Here is a 24,885-nt window from a genome sequence, read left to right on the forward strand (position 1 = left end):
TAGCAGTTTTCAAAGAACTTTAACAAACAATGCTAAAATTTGTAGGGAACCACAAAAGACACTGAATACTCAAAGTAATCATGAAAAAGAAAAGCTAAGCTTCAGGCATCATGATTCTGGACTTTAAGTGTATTACGAAGCTGTAGTCATCAATACACTATGGTACTGGCACAAAAACAGACACATAAATCAATGGAACAGAACCCAGAAATAGACCGCAAATGTATGGTCAATTAATCTTCAATAAAGCAGTAAAAGGTATCGAATGGAAAAAAGACTGTCTCTTTAGCAATTGTGCTGGGAAAACTGGACAGAAACATGCATAAAAATGGAACTGGTACATTTGCCTACACGATACACAAAAATAAATTCAAAATGGATGAAAAACCTAAATGTGAGACAAAAAAACATCTAAATCCTAGAGAAGAACACAGACAGCAACCTCATTGACGTCAGCCATAGAAACTTCTTACCAGACACATGGCCAGAGGTAAGGGAAACAAAAACAAAAATGAACTATTGGACTTCATGAAGATAAAAAGTTACTGAATAGTGAAGGAAATAATCAACAAAACTTCAGAAATGGGAACCTTCAGAATGGAACAAAATATTTGCAAATGACCTATCTGATAAGATGTGAGTATACAAAATCTACAAAGAACTTATAAATCTCAACAACCAAAAAATAAATATTCCAGTTAAGAAATGTACAAAACACATGAACAGATATTTTCCAAGGAAGATATACAAATGGCTAACAGACATATGAAAACATGTTCAACTACACTCATAATCAGGGAAATATAAATCAAAATCATGATGAGATACTACCTCATATCTGTCAAAATGTATAAAATGAACAACACAAAAAGCCACAGATTTTGGCAAAGATGCGGAGAAAGAACTCTGTTAAACTTCAGGTGGGAATGAAAACTGGTGCAGCCACTCTGGAAAACAGTGTGGAGTTTCCTCAGAAAGTTAAAAATCGAGCTAGACTATGACCCAACAATTGCACTACTAAGTATTTAGTCAAAGAATACAAAAATGCCGATTCAAAGTGGAACATGCACCTCAATGTTTATAGCAGTATTACCAACAATAGCCAAACTATGGAAAGAGCCCAAATCTTCATCAACTGATAGATGAATGGATAAAGAAGATGTGTTATATATATGCAATGGTTTATTACTCAACCATCAAAAATAATAAGATATTTCCATTTGCAATGACGTAGATGGAGCTAGAGTGTATCATGCTAAGTGAAATAAGTTAGAGAAAAACAAATAACATATGATTTCACTAATATGTGTGATTTAAGAAACAAAAAAAAACACATAGGAAGGAAAAAAACGGACAGGGAAGCAAACCATGAGTCTCAACTATAGAGAACAAACTGAGGGTTGATGGAGGGAGGTGGCTTTGGGATGGGCTAAATTGGTAATGGATATTAAGATGGGCAGTTGTTATTTTGAGTGCTGGGTGTAATATACAATTGATAAATCACTAAAGTCTACTTCTGAAACCAATATTACATTATATGTTTAAAAAAACTAGAATTTAAATATACATACATACATAAAACAAAGACTGTAAAGAGACAAAGATTCCCTCAAGTTATTTACATATATATGTATAAATTTATAAGTATATATATATATATATATTAAAATAAGATAGTCCAAGAGGAAGATATAGCAATTGTAACTATATATGCACCCAACATGAGAGCACCCTTATACATAAAACAGTTATTTAGAAACCTAAAGGAACCAATTGATAACAATACCATAGTAGTATGGGACTTTAAAACCCATGTACATTGATAGACACATCATCCAAACAGAAAATCGACAAAGAAAGAGAGGCTTTCAATGATACACAAGAACACACGTGTTTAATGGATATATTTAGAATACTCCATCCTAAAAAAACAAAATACCCATTCTTTTCAAGTGCACAGAGAATACTCTATAAATTATCACATATTAAGCCATAAAACAAGCCATAGCCAACTGAAAAAGATCAAAGTCATACCATACATCTTTTCTAAACACAACACAATAAAACTTGAAGTCAACCATAAGAAAAAAATCTGAAAAGACCACAAATCCATGGACTTTAAATATCCTGTTATTAAACAATGACTTGGTCATCTTAAAAAGAAAAGACTATGTCAAATAATACTTAAAAACAAATTAAATTAAAAAATTTAAATGGAAACACAATTTTCATAAACCTATGGGATATAGCAAAATCAATCATATGAGGTAAGTTTATACAATATAGTCCTACCTTAAGAAGCAAGAGAAATCTTAAATAAATAACCTTACATTACACCTAATGGAGCTAGAAAGATGGAAATATTAAAGACTAAAGAATAAATCAATGATATGAAACTAAAAAAGGTATAGACAGATCAATGAAACCAGGAACTGGTTCTTCGGAAAATAAAATAAAATAAAATAAAATTGATAAACTTTTAGCCAGGCTTATCTCACACACACACACACACACACACACACACACACACACACACTAGAAAGGGCTCAGATACACAAAATTACCAATGAAAGAAGAGAAATAACAATCAACATCACAGAAATACAATTATAAGAGAATATTATAAGAAACAATATGGCAGCAAATTAGACAACATAGAAGAAATGGATAAACTTCTAGGAACATATAACTTACTAAAACCGAACCAGAAGAAAGAGAAAATTTGAGCAGACCAGTTACCGGCAAGGAGACTGAATCAATAGTCAGACTCCCAACACACAAAAGCCTAGAACCAGATGGCTTCATAGGCAAATGGTACCAAACATTTGAAGAAGAGTTCATACCTACTGTACTCAAAAGCTATTCCAAAAATAGAAGAAGGAATACTTCCAAATTCATTCTGTGGGCTATCACCCTAATATTAAAACCAGATCAGAAAAGTGCACCACAAAAAGGAAAATTCCAGGACAACATCCCTGAATAATATAGATGCAAAATCCCTAAACAAAATACTGGCAAATCATACCCAACAATACCCTAAAATATCATTCACCACAATCATGTGGGAATTATTCAGGTAGCTAATCAACCAATGTGTTACATCACATCAATAATAAACAATATAAAACTCATATGGTCATTTCAATACATATAGAAAAAATATTTGACAAACTATAATATCAGTTCATGATAGAAGCCCTCAACAAAGTAGGGTTGGAGGGAACATACTTCAAAATAATAAAGGCCATATATGAAAAACCCATATCATTCTCAATGGGGGAAAAACATGAGCTTTCCCACTAAAGTTAGGAAAAATACAAGGATATCCACTCTCACCCCTTTTATTCAACGTAGTGCTGGAAGTCCTAGCCACAGCTATCAGACAACAAAAAGAAATAAAAGGCATCAAAATCTGCAAGGAAAAAGTAAAATTTTCATAATTTGCAGTTGACATAATAATCTATATAGAAAACCCAAAAATCTTCACCACTAAACTGCTTAGGCATGACAAAGTAGTTCAGTAAAGTCACAGGATACCATATCAATGTACAGAAATGTCTTTAATTTCCATACTAATAATGAAGCAGCAGAAAAATAAAGAACCAATCTTATTTGCAATTGCATCAAAACAATAAGATACATAGGAATACAATTAACCAAAGAGGTGAAAGACCTGTACTCTGAAAACTATAAAACACTGATGAAAGAAATTGATGATGAAAAAAGAAATTTAAAGGTACTCCATGTTCATGGGTTGTAAGAATACTGTTAAAATGTCTATAATACCCAAAGCAACCCACACGTTGCATATAATCCCTATCAAAATACCAAAAGAATTTTTCACAGAACTAGAACAAACAATCCTAAAATTTATATGGAACATTAAATTGCCTACATAGCCAAAGAAATCTTAGTAAGAAAGCAAATCTTTTTGAGGGATCACAATTCCAGACTTCAAGTTATATTACTAAGCTTTGGTAAACAAAACAATATGCTACTGGTACAAAAATAGGTACATAAGTCAATGTAACAGAATAGAAAACCCAGAAATTAATCCCCAATTTTATGGTTAATTTATCTTTGACAAAGCAGCTAAGAATATATCCAAAGGGAAAAAGACAGTCTTTTCAACAAATGGTGTTGAGAAAACTGGACAGCAACATGCCAAAAAACCTTTTTTTCACCAAAAACAAAAGTAAATTCAAAATGGACTAGATACCTAAATGGGAGACCTGAAACCATAAAAATCCCAGAAAAGAGCACAGGCAGTAACTTCTCTGACATTGTCCATAGCAACAGTTTTCTAGATATGCCATCTAATTAAAGGGAAACAAAAGCAAAAACAGAGCATTGGGACTTCATTGAAACAAATAGCTTCTGAACAGCAAAAGAAACAATCAATAAAACTAAAAGGCAACTTACAAAATAGAAGAAGTTATTTGCATATTACATATCCAATTAAGGCTTAGTATCCAAAATGTATAAAGAACTTTTCCAACTCAACACCCACTCAAAGAACAAAAAACCCAGTTAAGAAATGGGAAGAAGACATGAATAGACATTTTGGCAAAGAAGACATACAGATAGCTAACAGACACATGAAAAGATGCTCACCTATCAGAATTGCTATCATTAACAACACAGGAAACAACAGATGTTGGTGAGGATGTGGAGAAAGGGGAATCATTTTATACTGTTAGTAGGAATGGAAACTGGTGCAGCCAGTCTGGAAAATAGTATGTAAGATCCTTAAAAAGTTAAAAATATTACTACCCAACAGGCACATGAAAAGATGTTCAGCGTCGCTCCTTATCAGGGAAATACAAATCAAAACCACACTCAGGTATCACCTCACGCCAGTCAGAGTGGCCAAAATGAACAAATCAGGAGACTATAGATGCTGGAGAGGATGTGGAGAAACGGGAACCCTCTTGCACTGTTGGTGGGAATGCAAATTGGTGCAGCCGCTCTGGAAAGCAGTGTGGAGGTTCCTCAGAAAATTAAAAATAGACCTACCCTATGACCCAGCAATAGCACTGCTAGGAATCTACCCAAGGGATACAGGAGTACTGATGCATAGGGGCACTTGTACCCCAATGTTCATAGCAGCACTCTCAACAATAGCCAAATTATGGAAAGAGCCTAAATGTCCATCAACTGATGAATGGATAAAGAAATTGTGGTTTATATACACAATGGAATACTACGTGGCAATGAGAAAAAATGAAATATGGCCTTTTGTAGCAACGTGGATGGAACTGGAGAGTGTGATGCTAAGTGAAATAAGCCATACAGAGAAAGACAGATACCATATGGTTTCACTCTTATGTGGATCCTGAGAAACTTAACAGGAACCCATGGGGGAGGGGAAGGAAGAAAAAAAAAAAAAAAAGGACGTTAGAGTGGGAGAGAGCCAAAGCATAAGAGACTGTTAAAAACTGAGAACAAACTGAGGGTTGATGGGGGGTGGGAGGGAGGGGAGGGTGGGTGATGGGTATTGAGGAGGGCACCTTTTGGGATGAGCACTGGGTGTTGTATGGAAACCAATTTGTCAATAAACTTCATATAAAAAAAAATATTACTACCTTAAGATATATCAATAGCAATACTGGGAATTCAAGGAATATAAAAAGACTAATTCAAAGGGATATATGCACCCCTATATTTGTAGCATCATTATGTACAAAAGCCAAGATACAGAAGAACCCCAAGTGTTTAATCAATTGATTAATGAAAAAGAAGAAGTTGTATTATTCAGCCATGAAACAGCATGAAATCCTGTTATTTGCAATGACATGGATGGAGCTAAAGAGTATAATGCTAAGTGACATAAATCAGTCAGGGAAAGACAAAACCATATGATTTCACTCATGTGCAGAATATAAGAATTTTTAAAAATGAGGAAAAGATAAAAGATATAGAGGTAAAGGAAGAAACAGACTTTTAAGTATAGAAAACCAAATCATGATTCTCAGAGGGAAGGTGGGTGGGGGATGGTTGAAGTAAATGATGAGAATTATGTAGTGCCACTGTGATGAGCACTGGGTGGTGTATAGAATTTTAGAATCACTATATTGTATACCTGAAACTAATATATCACTGTATTTTAACTATACTGCAATTTAAAATAAAATAAAATAATAAAATAAAATAAAATAAAATAAAATAAAATAAAATAAAATGAAAAAAATCTTTACAAATCCAGGAACCTTAAGGTCTCCTTGGAATGGATGTGTTTTGATATATTTTTAAAACTACTATTCTTAGATTCCATACAAATATTAGGATTATTTGTTCTAGCTTTGTGAAGAATGCTGGTGTTATTTCGATAGGAATTGCACTGAATATGTAGATTGCTTTGGGGAATATCAACATTTTCACAATATTTATTCTTCCTATCCAGGAGCAAAGAATATTTTTCCATTTTTTTGTGTCTTTCTTTCATAAGCTTTCTATAGTTTTCAGTGTATAGATTTTTCACCTCTTTGGTTAGATTTATCCCTAGGTATTTTATGGGTTTTGGTGCTATTGTAAATGGGATTGATTCATTTATTTCTCTTTCTGTTCCTTCATTGTTGGTGTATAGGAATGAAACCAATTTCTGTGCATTGATTTTACATCCTGCAACTTTGATAAATTCATGAGTCAGATATAGCAGTTTTGTATGGAACCAGAAAAGACCCAATTAGCCAAAGCAATCTTGAAAAAGAAAACCAAAGTAGGAGGCATCACAATCTCGTACTTCAAGCTATACTCCAAAGCTGTAATCATCAAGACAGTATGGTACTGGCACAAAAACAGACACACAGATCAATGGAACATAATCGAGAACCTAGAAATGGAACCACAGACGTATGTCCAACTAACCTTTGACAAAGCCGGAAAGAATATCCAATGGAATAAAGACAGTCTCTTCAACAAGTGGTGCTGGGAAAACTGGACAGCGACATGCAGAAGAATGAACCTGGACCACTTTCTTACACCATACACAAAAATAAACTCAAAATAGATAAGACACCTAAATGAAAGACAGGAAGCCATCAAAATCCTCGAGCAGAAAGCAGGCAAAAACCACTTTGATCTTGCCTGTAGTAACTTCTTAGTCAACACGTCTCCGGAGGCAAGGGAAACAAAAGCAAAAATGAACTACTGGGACCTCATCAAAATAAAAAGCTTCTGCATAGCAAAGGAAACAATCAGCAAAACCAGAAGGCAACCGACAGAATGGTAGAAGATATTTACAATAACATATCAGATAAAGGGTTGGTATCCAAAATCTGTAAAGAACTGATCAAATTCAACATCCAAAAAACAAATAATCCAGTGAAGAAATGGGCAAAAGACATGAATAGACACTTCTCCAAAGAAGACATCCAGATGGTCAACTGACACATGAAAGAATGCTCAACATCACTCATAATCATGGAAATACAAATCAAAACCACAATGAGATATCACTTTACACCTGTCAGAATGGCTAACATTAACAACTCAGGCAACAACAGATGTTGGCGAGGATGCGGAGAACGAAGGTCTCTTTTGCATTGTTGATGGGAATGCAAGCTGGGTCAGCCACTCTGGAAGACAGTATGGAGGTTCCTCAAAAAATTAAAAATAGTACTACCCTATGACCCAGCAATTGCACTACTAGATATTTCTCGAAGTGATACACATATGCTGTTTCAAAGGGACACATGCACCCCAATGTTTATAGCAGCACTATCAACAATAGCCAAAGTATGGAAAGATCCCAAATGTCCATCGATGGATGAATGGATAAAGAAGATGTGGTATATATACATACAATGGAGTATTACTCAGCAATCAAAAGGAATGAAACGTTGTCATTTGCAACTACGTGGATGGAACTGGAGGGTATTATGCTAAGCGAAATTAGTCAGAGAAAGACAAATATCATATGACTTCACTCATATGACGACTTTAAGACACAGAACAGATGGACATAAGGTAAGGGAGACAAAATAATATAAAAACAAGGAGGGGGACAAAACAGAAGGGACTCATAAATATGGAGAACAAACAGAGGGTTACTGGAGGTGTTGTGGGAGGGGGATGAGCTAAATGGGTAACGGGCATTAAGAAATCTACTCGTGAAATCATTGTTGCACTATATGCTAACTAATTTGGGTGTAAATTAAAAAGATAAAATTAAAAAAAAACAAAACAAAACTCCTAGTCTTAGATATTTAGGTTGATCCCATTTTCTTTTTTTGTTTTTAACTTTTTAATGTTTATTTATTTTTGAGACAGAGGGAGACAGAGGGAGACAGAGCGTGAGTGGGGGAGGGGCAAAGAGGGATACACAGAATCTGAAACAGGCTCCAGGCTCTGAACTGTCAGCACACATCCTGATGTGGGGCTTGAACCCTTGAACCGTGAGATTATGACCTGAGCCAAAGTCGGACGCTTAACCGACTGAGCCACCCAGGTGTCCTTGTTGATCCCATTTTCTTAAAAACAATCATGTAATAAACCCATCCCATCATCTGGATGAAATGTAACCTTGAAAAATAAATAATTATTTTACTTATTTGCTCTTTAAAATTAAAATTAAAATAGACACCTTAACCTCTTTAGAACATAATATAGACATCTTCATTTTCTTTTGTTACATGAATATCTGGAATGCACTTTAGACATGTAACATTAATACACAGATTATATTACAATATTTTTCAATCTGTAGGCAACTTTTAATCTCATGAATGTTTGTTTTTTATTCAGAAACAGCAAACATATTGTCCAAATAATATTGCTCATAAATAACCATCTTGATTTTTTTCACTGTGCCTTGTTTTACTTAGCTATAATGATTTTAAAACCAGAAAAATGGATAATTTGCTTGTATATCCTTTTTAGGAATTTGTAGAATATACATTCATACACATAGAAACTACGTAAGATTATGTTTTACATATGTACATAATGCTTACACAAAACTGCAGCTAATTTATGGCAAAAATGGGTTCAGTAAATGTGCTAGGCACCATAATGTCTAAAACAACCTAAAACCTTTCTGTGAGTACCGCTTTTGATGTTTCTAATTAATTTTTTGAATTCACACAACCTGATTTCTTCATCAATGTTTACCATGTTGGAAGAAATGAAATACGGTTTGGTATATATTTGGAAAAATGAAATACTATGGTTCTCTGTCATTTTGTTGAAGAATGTCTCCATGTAATGACACACCCCTTTTATGACTCAACTAATATTTCAGGAGAATTGAACGCATTAAGGATTATCTTTCTTCCTCATGTAAAAGAAAGATGTAAAATAATTGCAGTGTGTATAACATTTTTATGGGTCAAAGTTTACAAATTTCATGAAGAAACAGACATATAAAGATGTTGTTTCATAATTTTTTCCAGAGTATTGATACTTTGTGAAGGTTTTTATATCTAAAATATGCTCCGGATATAGTTGCAAAATATAATAAGATGCATTTTTTTTTCTAAAAATTAATATTTGCCAATCAAGCTGTTTTTTTGAAATAAGCATTTTGAGGGAAAAATATAGCTTTATTGTATGAGATCCTGTAGCTCACAGTCCCTATTTAAATATTTCTTCTCGTTTTAATCACTCAATTCTTATTTTCATTCACTTTGACATTTAATTTATAATCTGTATTACTCTTTGGAAGCATTTCTTCAAGAGCAAGTCACCAACAAACTAAGCTATTCAGATTATTTCTGACACAATAAAAATAATTTATGTTAGAATTTGGTAAGTGTATATGGCAACTAACCAATTTTATGATGAAGTGACTTTAAATTCAAATTCCTTGAAACAAATTATTGATACAGTTACCCAAGTAACCCAAAAATGTAATCAGATAGAAAATGGTGGGTTGGAATAAGAATACTCCCAGTGAATGGATAAGAACATTAAGAAAAAATAATAAATTTTAGAGATAAACAAGTTAAATTATAATAAAGAAAAAAAATATTTGAGGGGTTCTGAAAACAAGATAAAAAACAACTTTCACTTCCATTTATAAACTATTGATATTTTTGTTGTTGGCTTCAGTGATTTCAAATTAGAAGCTTTCATTTTTAATAAAAATTAAGGTAGAGTATATAGGAAAAATATTTTTTAATTAGTGTTTATAACAATATGGCTAAAAGGCTATTGGAATTCACAACCCTCATAAATAAAATGAAGCTAGTAAGAATATAAAATAATTCTCAGTAAGCTTTTTGTTGTCTCAATTCTTGAATTCTATGAGATAATTTTTGTTAATATACTCATTTATAAAGTGCTTCTACTATCCTCCTCTGACATTTCATCTTTCCTGAATTAGGGCTGAAATTTTTGCTGTTTTCTAAATGCAAAATTGTTTAAAAAATATTTTAAATTTATTTGACAACCTCAAAAGGAAAGATCCAGGTTCTTAAAATATAAATTGAATAGCTATAACATTTCTTATGTAGGTTAAATTAGAACCAATTGATACCCTAAATTTCACATATGGCTTAGTTTGAAAAACTAAGTTGACTTATAAAAAGTAACTTTGATTCCTAAGTGCTGTCTAGTGATATTATAAAATGTCCATTTAGGAGGAATCAATGAGTTTACAGCAAAAGATATGTAAAATTGAATAGAGATGTCTACTTGTTTCTCTACATTTATTGTCAGTACCTTTTGCTGGAATCGCATGAGGGTGGTGAAGCTTTCAACAGATTTCCATTCATCTGTGGTTTGCCATTAAACAGTGTAATTTTATGTCGAAACATATGTTCAAGTCTGATATAAATTATGCTCTTTGTCTTGGATATAATAAAATGTTTTTCATCATTCAAATTTGAGAGTTAGTCACTAAGTTTCTTACTTTATTTAGCCTAGGACTGCCCTTTAACTCTTAAATGACAGAACTACTTTTCCATCAAATACAAATTGTGTAAATCCTCTTATTGAGAACATGCTTGTCTTACTGACATAAAAATATGAATATTGTTATTAGATTAGCTGAAAAACTTAACGAGGATAATCTTATTTATTAAAATACAATGTCTGCTAATAATAATTCTATTATATGACTTATGTTTACATAGTTGTTCCAAGTGAGACTGGAAAGGCAAAAGGAACTGTTTTGTCTATTTCTAGGAATATGGACAATAATATACCTTTTTTTGGGTACTTCTGGGAAAGATGGCTGAGTAGGAGGACCCTAAGCTCATCTAGTACCATGTATATAACTATATAACATTTAAATCAGTATGAATAACCCGGAAAATGACCCACAGACTATCAGAACAAACTCCACAAATAAAGGTAGGCAAGAGGCCACATTGAAGAAGGTATAAAGTATGGAGATACGGTTTGGTAGTGAAACAAACCATGGCCATACACAGTTGGGAGGGAGCTGGTGATGGGAAGAAGGGTGAAAAACAGAGGATCACAACATGAAGCCCACACAAGGAAGTTCAATCCCCATATTTGGCTTTGAAAGCAAGAAGGGTCGAATTTCATGAGTTCTTACAATCAGCCATACTTAAAGCTTTAAAACTTTAAAAACCAGTAGGATTGGCTCTGGAAGAGCCTGGAGGACTTTAGAAAGCTGAGTCCCCATCCTTAAAGAGAAGCATGACAAATAAGCAGATGAAATACAGCTTGGTTTCAGCAGTTTTAAAAACACTGGTGGTAGATTGAAGGGAGCATTATTTACTCATCTCAGAGCATGACCCAGAGAGAGTCAGAAATCACAGGGAGATGCCTCTGGGAACAAAGGAGCTTGCAGGCACAATATCCTTCACCATGCCCAGCATAAGCATATGGCCACCTGTGGGAACCAGTATAATTTTTAAAATTGTCTTGCTCTCTATAACACTCACTATCTAACTTGCTCTGACTAAGCCCTGCTCCCCTACACTTCAATGGATATACCCTTCCTAGTCACATTGTCTCAGTCCCAGCACTATGGGTCCCTTCCCCCAGAAGACTAGTGCAAACCCCGCCAACACCACATCTACTGACCAGTGAATTTTGTGGGGCCTTGGTTCCAGTGATAGTGGCCACAGGTCTCATTTCACAAGCGGACAAGTGCACATCATGTTAAAACATGCCACACCTAGCCAGGGACTAAACAATCCCCACAATAGGCAAAGAGAGCCTCTGTAGAAGACTGACCTAAGGAAAAGCCAGCCAGGACAACACACACAGGAGACACTCTCTGAAACACCAGGTCCTGGGGAACAGGGGACACTAAATTGCAGTGTACTACAGGACCTCATCTTCATAAAGCCATTACCTTTAAGAGCAGGAAATGTAGTTATGTTCCTAACACATAGAAACAGACACAGAGAGTTAGATAAAATGAGGAGACAAAGGAATATGTATTGAATGAAACAATGGGACAAAATGACAGCAAGAGATGTAAGCAAAACAGAGATAAATAATATGCCTGATAGAGAATTTAAATACTCATAAATATACTCATTGGATTTGAGAAAAGAAAGCAGGACTTGAGTGACACCCTTAACAAAGACATAGAATATATTTTAAAAATAACCAATCAGAGGGGAGTCTGGGTGGCTCAATTGGTTAAGCATTTGACTTTGGCTCAGGTCATGATCTTGCAGTTCATGAGTTTGAGCCCCATGTTGGTCTCTGTGCTGACAGCTTAGATCCTGGTGCCTGCTTCATATTCTGTGTCTCCCTCTGTCTGCTCCTCTCTGACTCATGGTCTGCCTCTATCTCTCAAAAATAAATAAACATTTAAAAAAGAATCAATTAGAGATGAAAATCTCACTAATTGAAATTAAAAATACACTGGAGAGGGTAAGTAGTAGACTAGAAGAAGCAGAAGAATGGATCAGTGACCTGGAGTATAGTAATGGAAAGCAATCAAATTGAGTAGGTGAGAAAAAAAAAAGGATGAAAATAAACCTAGGGAATTCAGTGACATCATCAAGTATAATGTTATTTGCATCATAGGTATCCAAGAAGGAGAAGAGTGACAAAAGGAGGCAGAAAATTTACATGGAGAAATAATAGCTGAAAACCTCCCTAATCTGGAGAAGGAAACAGATATCAAGATCCAGGAGGTACAGAGAGCCCCCCCAACATAATCAACCCAAGGAGTTCCACATAAAGACACATGACAATTAAAATGGCATAAAGTAATGGTAATGAGAGAACTTTACAAGCAGCAAGAGAAAAGAGGACAGTTATATACAATCCCTTGAGGCTACCAGCAGATTTTATAGTAAAAAAAAATTTTAAGACAGAAGGGAGCAGCATGATATATTCAAAGAGTTGAAAGAAAAAAATGTAGGTAGGAATATTACATCCAGCAGGCTATAATTCAGAATAAAAGGAGAAATAAAGTTTCCCAGACAAATGAAAGTTAAAGGAATTCATGACCACTAAAGCAGTCCTATATGAAATATGAAAGAGGATTCTTTGAGTGGAAAGGAAAGACCATAAGTAGGAGTAAGACAAGTAGGAAGCACAAAATCTACAAAAATAATTATATCTGTAAAAATTAGTCAAAAGAATCACAAAATATGATATTATATAAATATGATATTATATACCTAAGACATAGAGGGGAGAGAGGAGTAAAGAAAGGATTCAAGGTTAAGTGAGCATCAACTTATGCAGAAGATATTATATATAAACCTAGGGTAACCATAAGTCAAAAACCACTAATAGGTATGCAAAAAATAAAGAGAAATTAATCTAAATATATCACTAAAGAATGCCCACCAAATGTGAGACAAGGGAGAAAAAAAAAAAGAAAATAACAGAGAAGAACTACAAAAACCACCATAAAACAAGTAACAAAATGGAAGTAAGTACATAAGTATCAATAAGTGTTTTGAATGTAAATTCATAAACACTCCAATCAAAAGACACAAGGTGACAGAATGGATTAAAAGAAACAAGATCCGTATATATGATGCCTATAAGAGGCTCATTTCAGACTTAAAGGCATGTACAGAATGAAAGAAATGGGATGGAGAAGCACTTATCATGCAAATGGATGTGGAAAGAAAGCCAGGATACCAATAGTTATATTGGAAAAGAAAGACATTAAAATAAAGACTATAACAAGAGATCAAAAAGGACATATAATTATAAAGTGAACAACTCAAAAAGAAGATATAACAATTGTAAATATGTATGCACTCAACATGGGATAACCCAAACACATAAAACAGTTAATAACAAAAAAGGAATAGATAGTAATACAATAATAGTGAAGGACTTTAACACCCTACTTAATCAATGCAGAGAAAATCCACAAGGAAATAGTGACTTTGAATGACAAATTGGCTTAGATGGATCTAACAGATATATTCAGAACACTCCATCCTAAAACAGCAGAATACACATTCTCTTCAAGTGCACAGGGAACAGTCTCTGAAAGATCACATATTATACCACAAAACAAGTCTCAACAAATTCAAAACAATTGAACTCATGCCATGCATCTTTCTGACCACAATGCTATGAAACTAGAAATCAATGCAAGAAAAAATTTGGAAAGACCACAAATACATGAAGGTTAAAAAATATACTACTAAACAATGAATGGATCAACCAGGAAATCAAAGAAGAAATACAAAAATATACGGAAGCAAATGAAAATGAAAATATATCCAAAACCTTTGGGATGCAGCAAAAGCAATCCAAAGAAGGAAGCATATAGCAATATAGGTCTACATTAAGAAGCAAGAAAAATCTCAAATAAGTGACCTCACCTTACACCGAAAGAAGCTAGAAAAAGAAAAACAAATGAAGCCAAAAGGAAGCAGAAGGAATAAAATAATACAATTAGATCAGGAATAAATGAAATAGAATCTAACAATCAGACAAACAAAAGATAAAATCAATGACACCAGAAGCTGGTTAACTGAAAAAAATCACAAGAATTGATAAAATTTTGACCAGAGAGAGAGAAAGGGAGAGAAAAGAAGAGAAGAGAAGGGAAGAGAAGAGGCAAATAAAGAGAATCAAAATGAAAAAGGAAAAATAACAACTGACACCACACAAATACAAAGAATCATAAGATAATATTATGATAAATTATATGCCAACAGACAGCACAATCTAGAAAAAAAGGATAAATTCCTAGAGTCATATAGCCTCCCAAAACTGAATCAAGAAGAAATAAAAATTTGAACAAACCATTACAAACATTAAAATTGAAACTGCAATCAAAAAGAAATCACAGCCAGAAAATTGATCAAAACTCAAAACAGATATAAACAATATACCTGAACAGAGAATCACAGTAAGAAGAAAAGCCTCCCAACAAACAAATGTCCAGGAATTAACACATATTATTCTCAAACTATTCCATAAAACACATGAGGAAGGAAAGCTTCCAAATTCATTCTAAGAAGCCAAAAATATATACCAAATCAAGATAAATACACTTAAAAAACATATAAAGACACTACAAAAAAAGAGAACTACAGGCCAATTTCTCTGATGAATATAAATAAATACAAAAATTCCCAACAAAATACTGAGGAACCAAATCCAACAACATATTAAAAAAGTCATGCATTAGGACACCTGAGTGGCTCAGTCAGTTAAGAATCTGGGTCTTGGTTTGGGCTCAGGTCATGATCTCAAGGTTCATGAGATTGAGCCTTGTGCTGGGCTCTGTGCTGGCAGCATGGAGACTGCCTGGGAATTTCTCTATCCCCCTCTCTCTGTTCCTGCTCTGCTCATGCTCTCTCTCTCTCTCTCTCTGTCTCTCACAAAAATAAACATGAAAAAAATATTTTAAAAATAGTCATTCTCCACGATCAAGTGGAGTGTATTCTCATATGCAAGTGTGGCTCAATATTCACAAATCCATCAATGTGATCCATTACATAAACAAGAAAAGGCCAAAACCCATTTGATCATTTCAATAGAAGCAGAAAAAGCATTTGACAAAGTACAACATCCATTCATGATAAGAACCTTCAACAAAGTAGGTTTAGAGGGAACATACTTCAACATAATAAAAGCCATATATGAAAAACTACAGCTAATATCATCCTCAGTGGGGAAAACCTAAGAGCTTTTTCCCTAAAGTCAGGAACAAGATAAGGATATCCACCCTCATCACTTTTACTCAACATACTACTGGGAGTCCTAGCCACAGCAATCAGACAACGAAAAGAAATAAAACACCCAAATCAGTAAGGAAGAAGTAAAACTTTCACTATTTGCAGAGGACATGATGCTATATGTAGAAAACCCTAAATTATACCAAAGCAAACAAACAACAACTGCAACAACCAAAAAAAAAAAAAACCTACTAGAACTGATAAATAAATTCAGTTAAGGTCGAAGGATACAATGTCAGTATATAGAAACCTGTTGCATTTCTGCACATAAATAAGGAAGCAACAGAAAGAAGTTAAAACAATATCATTTAAAATTGCACCAAAAATAATAAAATACCAAGGAATAAGTTTAACCAAAGAGGTGAAAGGCCTGTACTCTGAAAAATATATAAAACATTGATGAAAGAAATTGAAGATGACACACAAATGGAAAGATTTTCCATGCTCTTGTATTGGAAGAATATTGTTAAAATGTCTATACTACCCAAAGCAATTTACAGATTTATTGCAATCCCTACCAAAATACCAACAGAACTTTTCACAAAACTAAAACAAACAATCCTAAAATTTGTAGGGAACCACAAAAGACTCCAAATAATTTTGAACTAATTTTGAAACTAATTTTGAAAAAAAAAGAAAGAAAGAAAGAGAAAAAAGAATAAAGAAAAAGGAAAAAAGAAAAAAGAAAAAAAATAGTTGGTATTACCACAAATCCAGATTTCAAGTTACACTACAAAGCTGTAGTGATCAAAACAGTTTGGTATAGTCACAGAAATAGACACATACATATATAAAACAAAATAAAAAACACAGAAATAAACCCTCGATTACATGGTCAATTAATCTTCGACAAAAGACGCAAGGATATGCAGTGAGAAAAAGACAGTCTCTTCAACAAATGGTATTGAAAAAACTGGAGAGCTACATGCAAAAGATTGAAACTTGACTTCTTTTTAACTTCATACATAAAAAATCAACTCAAAATGAATTAAGGACCTAAATGTGAGACCTGAAACCATAAAAATCCGAGAAGAGACTGCAGGCAGTAATTTCTCTGACATCATTTGTAGGAATATTTTCTAGATATGTTTTCTGAGGGAAGGGAAACAAAAGAAAAAACACCCCCCCAAAAAAACAAACAAAAAAATCTACTGGTATTATATCAAAATAAAAAGCTTCTGCACAGTGAAAGAAACAATCAACAAAATTAGAAGACAACTTACTGAATGGAAAAAAAAATATTTGCAAATGACATATCCAATAAAGGGTCAGTAACTAAAATATATAAATAACTTATACCAATCAAAACAAAAAAATCCAATAAAAAAGGGCAGAAGACATTAACAGATATTATCTAAAGGAAATATACAAACAGCCAACAGACACAGGAAAATATGTTCAACATCATTCATCATGAGGGGGATGCAAATCAAAACCACAATGAGATATCACTTCATATATCAGAATGGCTAAAATCAAAAGGACAAGAAACAAGTGTTGGCAAAGATGTGGAGAAAAGAATCCCTTGTGCATTTTGGTGAGAATGCATACTGGTGCAACTACTGTGGAAACACTATGGGTTCCTTAAAAAATTAAAAATAGAATTACCATATAATGCAGTAATGACACTACTAGGTAATTACCCAAATAATATGAAAACACTATGGGTATATGCACAATTTATGTTTACTGCAGCATTATTTACAATGGACAAATTATTGAAGCAGGCCAAGTGTGCACTGTTATGTGAGTGGATAAAAAAGTGGTATATATATGCAATGAAATATTATTCAGCTATATAAAAAGAATGAAATCTTGCCATTTGCAATAACCTGGATGGATTTAGAGAGTATAATCTAGAGGGTATAATTAAAATGAGTCAGTCACAGGAAAACAAATACCATATGATTTCAGTCACATGTGGAATTTGAGAATAAAAACTAATGAACAAAGGAAAAATAAAGACACAAACCAAAAAGGAGGCTCTTAAATATTAACAATAAACAGATTTTTACCAGAGAGGAGGTGGGTGAGGGCATGGGGAAATAAGTGAATCAAATTAAGAGTATATTTATCTTGACAAACACTGGGTAATATATAGAATTGTTGAATCACGATATTGTATGTTTTAAACTAATATAACACTGCATGTTATGTATATTGGAATTCAAGATTTAAAATCATTTGAAATGAATACACATTTTTATACATCATAGCATTCATTATGCTACATTACTAATTATATTTATAGCTTAGCAAGGCAATTAATATACAAAACTCAATTTATTTTAGATTGTTATCCAACACATGAATAACAATCTAAGTTATTCTCTGGATTTCACACCCTTTGTACAAGCACTTGCAAGATATTTATGATCATATTTTATCTACAATAAATTCAGCTATATTATTATAAGTGATTTTTCCTACTGTACTCATCAATAACTTCAATATTGGGAATAATGATTAAGCCTCTTAATGCAATGGTTGCATTAATGCATTATTCTACTTAATAAATGGTTTTGTTTTGCTGTGTTTGTTTTTTTCTTTTTTTAAGATGCTTTATTTCGCTTTAATTTTCTTGTATAAATCTGTGTTGGACACACCTGGAGCATGGGACCTCTGCACGGAGATTCTGGTATGAGTCTTTACAAGATGGTCACTGAGTTCCTGATAGGGAGACTTGTTGAACACAGTCTTTTACCAGAGATGAGGTGTGAGATTGCTGTAGGTTTTGGACATGGCATCACAAATGGCTTTGGTGAAGTTGTCCAGGGTGGCAGTGCAGCCCCTGGTCGAGGTGTAGCCATTGTCAATACCAGACATCATCAGTAGCTTCTTGGGCACAATGCCAATACCTCTGGGGCAGGGATGAAGCACACAAGCACAGAACCACAGTGGCTGGTCCATCTTGCATGGGACAGTGTGGGGTTTGCTTATGTTGTTCTCCCAGTAGCCTTGACACATGCAATAAATGGAAAGCTTTGCCAGGTTGATGGCCCCATGGATGGCAGTGGCTAATTCCTTGGAACACTTAACACTCAGAACGACATGCCTATTGTAATCTCCAATGGCAACAAGTGCCTTGAACCTGGTCCACTGGCCATCATGGATCTGCTTTTGCACAAGCCTAATCTTTAAAACTTCATCCTTGAGGGATGCATCAGGAAAAAGTCAATGCTCTCAGACTCCTTGAAAGGCAGGGAGAAGAGATAACTCTCCTCCAGGGACTTGATCTTCATGTCCTTGATCAGGTGGCACAGCTTGGTGACACGATCCACTCCTTGTCCTTGGCACTACTTAGTAAATGTTATGGTTATTGAATTTTAATTGTATTTAATACCATTCATTAATACAACATGGACTAATATAATTATATTTCATTCCAAATTTCCAATTATTCTCTTTTGTACCAATTCATAAGATGCCATTCTTCATTTATTGAAAGTCACTCCATTCTACCAATTCATTTAGTTCCTATTTTACTCAGGAAACCATTATTAACTATTATTAACTCATCATAATATCACAGCTACTTACACTTATTCACTGCATTTTTACAAACTATGTATAATTTTATGAGCATTTTAGAATGGCTGTATATATTTACAATAAGTAAAAACGACAAAATCTAACCAATATGTTTCTTATCAAATTGTAGCTTCGACCCCATCAGATAGAAATGTTTTCTTTAAAAGAGTAGTCATCCTCTTGAGAAACTCAATTATACCCTTATTCTCAAACTAACAATTGTTCTCAGAGATTTTCCTTTCAGTGAGGTCTAAAGGACTTGGACCTGCAGTTTCCTTTTGTCAGGAAATAGTCATACAGACATTAGCCCAGGGTTTCTCTGTAAATTCCACTTTCTTCATGGTTTAAATATTACTTGATTTTATGTATAGTATAACTCTCTTTTTTTGTGAATTCATCTTTCAACATTTGGGTCTCTTATTTAGTATGCACATTAACCACCATAATTGGTCATTAGGCTTGGCCTGTCGTAGACTCTAAGTCTAAAGTTCTTTTTTGGCCAGCAAAAGAGAGGATGCAGGATTGAAGCAAGAGATGGCTAATGTCCAGGAAAAGACAAGAGCCCCAAATAAGGGTCCTTGCCTCATATTTATTCAGATCAGAAGGCTTACAAACGTGATGGGAGTGTACAAAGAGACAAAGAAACTGTGGACATTAATTTGGGGGCATGAGGGAAGAGGGGGGTTTTGAAGATATACAGTGTTTGGGGTTTGGGTCAATATAAAACAAAATCCTGGCGCTGGGCAAATGGGTAGATGGTTGGTAATGGCAGACAGGAGGTTCCATGCCTGTTTTATCTTAGCTAGCCTAGGGGATGAGACAGATAGGGGAAATAACCTCAGGGTCAATAAGGCATCTTTTCTTTTGTTAACCATTTCCACTCTGGGCTGCTTTGCCTGCAGTGAAGTAGTCCATAGTCCAATTCACCAATAGTCTAATTCACTAACTTGGCCCTATCCTCCTGTGAAAGCAGCTTTTCTGCAATAGTACTAAATTGGGGGTGCTTCCACTCTGAATATCTAATCTTTTTTATTTCATATACCTATGTATTGGGCACCTTTGTGCTGTTCCCATTTTAGGCCTTTGCCTCTCCCTCTCTATTCTGGGGACTCTGCACCCCCTCTCTATTTTGGGGTGCCAATCTGGTTTACCCAAACTCAGGTGTGAGCAATTGATTTCTTTATGCCTTGTTAACCCATTGGTGTAAGCCTGGGGATTCCTAAGCTTATCCCCCACATTGTCCAAGCCATTTATATACATGTATGTCCTTTATGTTCAGTGCTGTAAATGTTCTGGTTTGTTTTCCTTGCCTGAGAAGATATATCTTGAAAAATATGTGGACACACACATGCACACACACACACACACACACACAAAACAGGAATTTTACTCAGACATAAAAAAAAATTAGATCTTGTCATTTGTGACAATATGGATGGACCTAGAGGATAGTATGCTAAATTAAATAAATCAGAGAAAGACAAATACTGAATGATTTCATTTATATTTGGAATCTAAAAAACAAAGTTAATAAAAAAAGAACAAAACAAAAAAAAAGCAGAAATAGACCCGTACAAATTGGTGGTTGTAGGGTGGGGGGGAAGGAATGGGCAAAATGGGTAAAGAAGAGTGGGATGTATGAGCTTAAAATATGGAATGAATATGTCAGGGGGATGGAAGTTACAACACAGGGAATATAGACAATGGCGTAATAATGATTGTTGGTAACAGATTTTAGCTACAATTATAGTGAGTATAGCATTATGTATATAGTTGTCTAATCAACATGTGGTACACCTGAAACTAATGTAATATTGTGTGTCAACTATACTTCAGTAAAAATGAAAATTAATTTTAAAATGTTCAGGTATTTTAAATAGAGGTAGTTGCAAAAAATTAGAAAACAAAACTAGTTATTTCTAAGTAGTTTTCAAAAGTTGAGAATATAAAATTTCCCATGTTAGAATGATATTAACTCATATATTAATGTCCTAATTTGGTTCAATTTAAATTTTAAGATTTTATTTCCAGTTTTACTTTTCATGTATCAACAGAGCTCAGAGACTGTGACTAAAAGGAAAATATCAGCACCCATAAGAATGTTCTAAGACTAATTTAATAAGAACCAGAATCCAGATAAATTTCAATCAGCCTGCTGAGAGAGAAATAAAAGCAAAAGGCAAATTAAAATATCTCATTATGTAACTGCTCATCTCATTTTGTAACATTTGAATACTGTTCTACTTTGCTCTTGACTTGCCAATGTGTATCTCAGTGTTTCAAATATTTTATTCACAACTAAACACAAGGCATTGGGGGGAGTTCCACACTGATATCTCATATCATAGTGATATTTTCATCTGTAAAGTGGTAATACAGTCTTCTGGGAATTTTATCGATATTAATCACCAAATGAAATACTACAAGCTGAATTATTTTAATGGTTATCACAAATTTAATCCAATCAACAACATCACTAGTACACAGATTGTGAATAAAAATTGAAAAAGGGAAATAATACATTAATTTCAATTTCAGTTAATATTACTCACTAGCCTTAAGCCCTCAATGTTAAGAATTTATTATAAAAAAATTAATTATACCAAAGTTTAATTAAATAATTATGAGTAAGATACAGGCTCACACATGCATGTGGCCAGTAAACCCAGAGGACTAATTTGTTGTCCTAACAAATAACATGCTTTGTGAACAAAGTTACTGAATTTCATATTCTTGAATTTGATCACCATGAACTTCAACTGTACACAATTATATGGTCTAAAAATGTCATTAAAAGGTGAGTCTACACTTGACTCACGTTTATTCCGCAAAACATCAACTTAAAATACATCAGGGGTGCCTAGGTGCCTCAGTAATTTGGGCATCTGACTCTCAGTTTTCGCTCAGGTAATGGTCTCATGGTTCATGTGATTGATCCCTGCTTTGGGCTCTGTGCTGGCAGTGCGAAGCCTGCTTGGGATTCTTTCTCCCCTATCTCTCTGCCCTCCCACCCTCTAAATCAATCAATCAATCAATCAATCAATATATTTAACTATATATATATATATATATAGGGATCCTGGGAAGATGGCCGCGTAGGAGGACACTGGGATCATGGCACATCCTGCTGATCACTTAGTTCCACCTACACCTGCCTAAATAACCCAGAAAACCGCCAGAAGACTAGCAGAAGGGAGTCTCTGGAACCAAGCACAGATGAGAGGCCCAAGGAAGAGGGTAGGAAGGGCGGAGAGGTGGTGTACACTGCACGGACTGGCAGGAGGGAGGCAAGGTGGAATGGCAGCCCACCGGGCAGGGAGAGCCCCCGAGTTTGGCTTGCAAAAGCGGAGGGGCTGGAGGGAGTGTGTTCCGACAGCAAGAGGGACTTGACATCTGGAAGGTTATAAGCTAACAGCTCTGCTCTGAGAATGGGAGTGCTGGAGGACAACGGGTGGGAGAGTTGTTGAGCCCAGATGACAGAACTCAGCTTGGCATGGAACAAAGGCGCTCACCAGAGCAGTCTCCCTCGCCCATTCCCCAGCCAAAATCCCAAAGGGAACCAGTTACTTTCCAGGGAACTTGCTTGCACCACGCAAACACCCAACGCTGTGCTTCTGTCTATCCATCCCTCAGGCGTGTGTGGCTCCCTCCTGGTGCCATGGGGCCCCTCCTGAAGCAGAGCTCCAAAGGAAAAGCAAGCTGAGCCTGCCCCTCCAGCCGCCGTGCACCTTGCCGATCCACCCCAGCTAATAAGCCAGATCCCCAGCACCACCAGCCTGGCAGTGTGCAAGTAGCCCAGCTGGGCCATGTCACCCCACAGTGAATCCCGCCCCTAGGAGAGGGGAAGAGAAGGCACACACCAGTCTGACTGTGGCCCCAACGGTGGGATGGGGGCAGACATCAGGTCTGACTAAGGCCCCGCCCACCAACGCTAATTATTCAAGATAGCACAATGGAAGTGCCCCGCAGTCCCACACCACTCCAGTGACTATCCAAAATGACCAAACAGAAGAATTCCCCTCAGAAAAACGTCCAGAAAATAACAACTAACAAACTGATCAAAAATGATTTAAACAATAAAACAGAAAGTGAATTTAGAATAATAGTCATAAAATTATCGCTGGGCTTGAAAACAGTACAAAAGACAGCAGAGAATCTCTTGCTACAGAGATCAAGGGACTAAGGAAGAGCCAGGAGGAGCTAAAAAATGCTATTAACGAGCTGCAAAATAAATGGAGACAACTATGGCTCGGATTGAAGAGGCCGAGGAGAGAATAGGTGAACTAGAAGATAAAATTATGGAAAAAGAAGAAGCTGAGAAAAAGAGAGATAAAAAAATCCAGGAGTATGAGGGGAAAATTAGAGAACTAAGTGATACACTAAAAAGAAATAATATATGCATAATTGCTATCCCAGAGGAGGAAGAGAGAGAGAAAGGTGCTGAAGGTGTACTTGAAGAAATCATAGCTGAGAACTTCCCTGATCTGGGGAAGGAAAAAGGCATTGAAATCCAAGAGGCACAGAGAACTCCCTTCAGACGTAACTTGAATCGATCTTCTGCATGACATATCATAGTGAAACTGGCAAAATACAAGGATAAAGGGAAAACTCTGAAAGCAGCTAGAGATAAACGTGCTCTAACATATAAAGGGAGACTGATAAGACTAGTGACTTGTCTCCCTACTGAAACTTGGCAGGCCAGAAAGGAATGGCAGGAGATCTTCAATGTGATGAACAGAAAAAAAAATGCAGCCGAGAATCCTTTATCCAGCAAGTCTGTCATTTAGAATAGAAGGAGAGATAAAGGTCTTCCCAAACAAACAAAAACTGAAGGAATTCGTCACCACTAAACCAGCCCTACAAGAGATCCTAAGGGGGATCCTGTGAGACAAAGTACCAGAGACATTGCTACAAGCATGAAACCTACGGACATCACAGTGACTCTAAACCCATATCTTTCTAGAATAACGCTGAATGTAAATGGACTAAATGAGCCAACCAAAAGACATAGGGTTTCAGAAAGGATAAAAAAAACAAGACCCATCTATTTGCTATCCACAAGAGACTCATTTTTGACCTGAGGACACCTTCAGATTGAGAGTGAGCGGATGCAGAACTATTTATCATACCACAGGAAGTCAAAAGAAAGCTGGAGTAGCCATACTTATATCAGACAAACTAGACTTTCAATTAAAGGCTGTAACGAGATGAAGAAGGGCATTATATACTAATCACAGGGTCTACACATCAGGAAGAGCTA

The 24,885-nt window shown here is 35.1% G+C and overlaps 1 pseudogene; it reads right to left on the reverse strand.

Moving 5' to 3' along the window:
- Positions 1–18,656: 18,656 nt before the first annotated feature.
- LOC124509283 (40S ribosomal protein S2-like) overlaps positions 18,657–24,885 on the reverse strand; it is a 34,695-nt pseudogene continuing 28,466 nt past the window's right edge.

The sequence above is a fragment of the Lynx rufus genome, unplaced genomic scaffold (genome assembly GCF_022079265.1).
Source record: "Lynx rufus isolate CCGP_SWC_20201006 ecotype Redwood Valley unplaced genomic scaffold, mLynRuf1.p SCAF_14, whole genome shotgun sequence".
Classification (NCBI taxonomy): Eukaryota; Metazoa; Chordata; class Mammalia; order Carnivora; family Felidae; genus Lynx; species Lynx rufus.